We start from the raw sequence: 5,000 nt of genomic DNA on the forward strand, positions 1-5,000 counted from the left end.
AGCAAAACGTCAGCCATCTCAGCACCCTGGAACCCCCCGGGTGGCACAGGGCTGGATGGGGCTTTCGTATAGCAGGGACGGTGCTGCCTCTCGCTTCGCTCGCTGTTCGCCGCTCACCGCTCGCTCGCTCAGCCAAAAATGGCCAGTTTTGGCCCGTTTTTGGGCTGTTTTGGCCTGTTTTTGGTCCGTTCTTGCATGGCGCGGTGACCGTCGTGAGCGGAGCAAAACGTCAGCCATCTCAGCACCCTGGAACCCCCCGGGTGGCACAGGGCTGGATGGGGCTTTCGTATAGCAGGGACGGTGCTGCCTCACGCTTCGCTCGCTGTTCGCCGCTCGCCGCTCGCTCGCGCAGCCAAAAATGACCAGTTTTGGCCCGTTTTTGGGCTGTTTTGGCCTGTTTATGGTCCGTTCTTGCGTGGTGCGGTGACCGTCGTGAGCGGAGCAAAACGTCAGCCATCTCAGCACCCTGGAACCCCCCGGGTGGCACAGGGCTGGATGGGGCTTTCGTATATAGCAGGGACGGTGCTGCCTCTCGCTTCGCTCGCTGTCCGCCGCTCGCCGCTCGCTCGCGCAGCCAAAAATGGCCAGTTTTGGCCCGTTTTTGGGCCGTTTTAGCCAGTTTTTGGCCTGTTCTTGCATTGCGCGGTGACCGTCGAGAGCGGAGCAAAACGTCAGCCATCTCAGCACCCTGGAACCCCCCGGGTGGCACAGGGCTGGATGGGGCTTTCGTATAGCAGGGACGGTGCTGCCTCTCGCTTCGCTCGCTGTCCGCCGCTCGCCGCTCGCTCGTGCAGCCAAAAATGGCCAGTTTTGGCCCGTTTTTGGGCCGTTTTGGCCAGTTTTTGGCCTGTTCTTGCATTGCGCGGTGACCGTCGAGAGCGGAGCAAAACGTCAGCCATCTCAGCACCCTGGAACCCCCCGGGTGGCACAGGGCTGGATGGGGCTTTCGTATAGCAGGGACGGTGCTGCCTCTCGCTTCGCTCGCTGTCCGCCGCTCGCCGCTCGCTCGTGCAGCCAAAAATGGCCAGTTTTGGCCCGTTTTTGGGCCGTTTTGGCCAGTTTTTGGCCTGTTCTTGCATTGCGCGGTGACCGTCGAGAGCGGAGCAAAACGTCAGCCATCTCAGCACCCTGGAACCCCCCGGGTGGCACAGGGCTGGATGGGGCTTTCGTATAGCAGGGACGGTGCTGCCTCTCGCTTCGCTCGCTGTCCGCCGCTCGCCGCTCGCTCGTGCAGCCAAAAATGGCCAGTTTTGGCCCGTTTTTGGGCCGTTTTGGCCAGTTTTTGGCCTGTTCTTGCATTGCGCGGTGACCGTCGAGAGCGGAGCAAAACGTCAGCCATCTCAGCACCCTGGAACCCCCCGGGTGGCACAGGGCTGGATGGGGCTTTCGTATAGCAGGGACGGTGCTGCCTCTCGCTTCGCTCGCTGTCCGCCGCTCGCCGCTCGCTCGTGCAGCCAAAAATGGCCAGTTTTGGCCCGTTTTTGGGCCGTTTTGGCCAGTTTTTGGCCTGTTCTTGCATTGCGCGGTGACCGTCGAGAGCGGAGCAAAACGTCAGCCATCTCAGCACCCTGGAACCCCCCGGGTGGCACAGGGCTGGATGGGGCTTTCGTATAGCAGGGACGGTGCTGCCTCTCGCTTCGCTCGCTGTCCGCCGCTCGCCGCTCGCTCGTGCAGCCAAAAATGGCCAGTTTTGGCCCGTTTTTGGGCCGTTTTGGCCAGTTTTTGGCCTGTTCTTGCATTGCGCGGTGACCGTCGAGAGCGGAGCAAAACGTCAGCCATCTCAGCACCCTGGAACCCCCCGGGTGGCACAGGGCTGGATGGGGCTTTCGTATAGCAGGGACGGTGCTGCCTCTCGCTTCGCTCGCTGTCCGCCGCTCGCCGCTCGCTCGTGCAGCCAAAAATGGCCAGTTTTGGCCCGTTTTTGGGCCGTTTTGGCCAGTTTTTGGCCTGTTCTTGCATTGCGCGGTGACCGTCGAGAGCGGAGCAAAACGTCAGCCATCTCAGCACCCTGGAACCCCCCGGGTGGCACAGGGCTGGATGGGGCTTTCGTATAGCAGGGACGGTGCTGCCTCTCGCTTCGCTCGCTGTCCGCCGCTCGCCGCTCGCTCGTGCAGCCAAAAATGGCCAGTTTTGGCCCGTTTTTGGGCCGTTTTGGCCAGTTTTTGGCCTGTTCTTGCATTGCGCGGTGACCGTCGAGAGCGGAGCAAAACGTCAGCCATCTCAGCACCCTGGAACCCCCCGGGTGGCACAGGGCTGGATGGGGCTTTCGTATAGCAGGGACGGTGCTGCCTCTCGCTTCGCTCGCTGTCCGCCGCTCGCCGCTCGCTCGTGCAGCCAAAAATGGCCAGTTTTGGCCCGTTTTTGGGCCGTTTTGGCCAGTTTTTGGCCTGTTCTTGCATTGCGCGGTGACCGTCGAGAGCGGAGCAAAACGTCAGCCATCTCAGCACCCTGGAACCCCCCGGGTGGCACAGGGCTGGATGGGGCTTTCGTATAGCAGGGACGGTGCTGCCTCTCGCTTCGCTCGCTGTCCGCCGCTCGCCGCTCGCTCGTGCAGCCAAAAATGGCCAGTTTTGGCCCGTTTTTGGGCCGTTTTGGCCAGTTTTTGGCCTGTTCTTGCATTGCGCGGTGACCGTCGAGAGCGGAGCAAAACGTCAGCCATCTCAGCACCCTGGAACCCCCCGGGTGGCACAGGGCTGGATGGGGCTTTCGTATAGCAGGGACGGTGCTGCCTCTCGCTTCGCTCGCTGTCCGCCGCTCGCCGCTCGCTCGTGCAGCCAAAAATGGCCAGTTTTGGCCCGTTTTTGGGCCGTTTTGGCCAGTTTTTGGCCTGTTCTTGCATTGCGCGGTGACCGTCGAGAGCGGAGCAAAACGTCAGCCATCTCAGCACCCTGGAACCCCCCGGGTGGCACAGGGCTGGATGGGGCTTTCGTATAGCAGGGACGGTGCTGCCTCTCGCTTCGCTCGCTGTCCGCCGCTCGCCGCTCGCTCGCGCAGCCAAAAATGGCCAGTTTTGGCCCGTTTTTGGGCCGTTTTGGCCAGTTTTTGGCCTGTTCTTGCATTGCGCGGTGACCGTCGAGAGCGGAGCAAAACGTCAGCCATCTCAGCACCCTGGAACCCCCCGGGTGGCACAGGGCTGGATGGGGCTTTCGTATAGCAGGGACGGTGCTGCCTCTCGCTTCGCTCGCTGTCCGCCGCTCGCCGCTCGCTCGTGCAGCCAAAAATGGCCAGTTTTGGCCCGTTTTTGGGCCGTTTTGGCCAGTTTTTGGCCTGTTCTTGCATTGCGCGGTGACCGTCGAGAGCGGAGCAAAACGTCAGCCATCTCAGCACCCTGGAACCCCCCCCGGGTGGCACAGGGCTGGATGGGGCTTTCGTATAGCAGGGACGGTGCTGCCTCTCGCTTCGCTCGCTGTCCGCCGCTCGCCGCTCGCTCGTGCAGCCAAAAATGGCCAGTTTTGGCCCGTTTTTGGGCCGTTTTGGCCAGTTTTTGGCCTGTTCTTGCATTGCGCGGTGACCGTCGAGAGCGGAGCAAAACGTCAGCCATCTCAGCACCCTGGAACCCCCCGGGTGGCACAGGGCTGGATGGGGCTTTCGTATAGCAGGGACGGTGCTGCCTCTCGCTTCGCTCGCTGTCCGCCGCTCGCCGCTCGCTCGTGCAGCCAAAAATGGCCAGTTTTGGCCCGTTTTTGGGCCGTTTTGGCCAGTTTTTGGCCTGTTCTTGCATTGCGCGGTGACCGTCGAGAGCGGAGCAAAACGTCAGCCATCTCAGCACCCTGGAACCCCCCGGGTGGCACAGGGCTGGATGGGGCTTTCGTATAGCAGGGACGGTGCTGCCTCTCGCTTCGCTCGCTGTCCGCCGCTCGCCGCTCGCTCGCGCAGCCAAAAATGGCCAGTTTTGGCCCGTTTTTGGGCCGTTTTGGCCAGTTTTTGGCCTGTTCTTGCATTGCGCGGTGACCGTCGAGAGCGGAGCAAAACGTCAGCCATCTCAGCACCCTGGAACCCCCCGGGTGGCACAGGGCTGGATGGGGCTTTCGTATAGCAGGGACGGTGCTGCCTCTCGCTTCGCTCGCTGTCCGCCGCTCGCCGCTCGCTCGTGCAGCCAAAAATGGCCAGTTTTGGCCCGTTTTTGGGCCGTTTTGGCCAGTTTTTGGCCTGTTCTTGCATTGCGCGGTGACCGTCGAGAGCGGAGCAAAACGTCAGCCATCTCAGCACCCTGGAACCCCCCGGGTGGCACAGGGCTGGATGGGGCTTTCGTATAGCAGGGACGGTGCTGCCTCTCGCTTCGCTCGCTGTCCGCCGCTCGCCGCTCGCTCGTGCAGCCAAAAATGGCCAGTTTTGGCCCGTTTTTGGGCCGTTTTGGCCAGTTTTTGGCCTGTTCTTGCATTGCGCGGTGACCGTCGAGAGCGGAGCAAAACGTCAGCCATCTCAGCACCCTGGAACCCCCCGGGTGGCACAGGGCTGGATGGGGCTTTCGTATAGCAGGGACGGTGCTGCCTCTCGCTTCGCTCGCTGTCCGCCGCTCGCCGCTCGCTCGTGCAGCCAAAAATGGCCAGTTTTGGCCCGTTTTTGGGCCGTTTTGGCCAGTTTTTGGCCTGTTCTTGCATTGCGCGGTGACCGTCGAGAGCGGAGCAAAACGTCAGCCATCTCAGCACCCTGGAACCCCCCGGGTGGCACAGGGCTGGATGGGGCTTTCGTATAGCAGGGACGGTGCTGCCTCTCGCTTCGCTCGCTGTCCGCCGCTCGCCGCTCGCTCGCGCAGCCAAAAATGGCCAGTTTTGGCCCGTTTTTGGGCCGTTTTGGCCAGTTTTTGGCCTGTTCTTGCATTGCGCGGTGACCGTCGAGAGCGGAGCAAAACGTCAGCCATCTCAGCACCCTGGAACCCCCCGGGTGGCACAGGGCTGGATGGGGCTTTCGTATAGCAGGGACGGTGCTGCCTCTCGCTTCGCTCGCTGTCCGCCGCTCGCCGCTCGCGCAGCCAAAAATGGCCAGTTTTGGCCCGTTTT

This window comes from Musa acuminata, unplaced genomic scaffold, assembly GCF_036884655.1.
Source record: "Musa acuminata AAA Group cultivar baxijiao unplaced genomic scaffold, Cavendish_Baxijiao_AAA HiC_scaffold_100, whole genome shotgun sequence".
NCBI classification, from domain to species: Eukaryota; Viridiplantae; Streptophyta; class Magnoliopsida; order Zingiberales; family Musaceae; genus Musa; species Musa acuminata.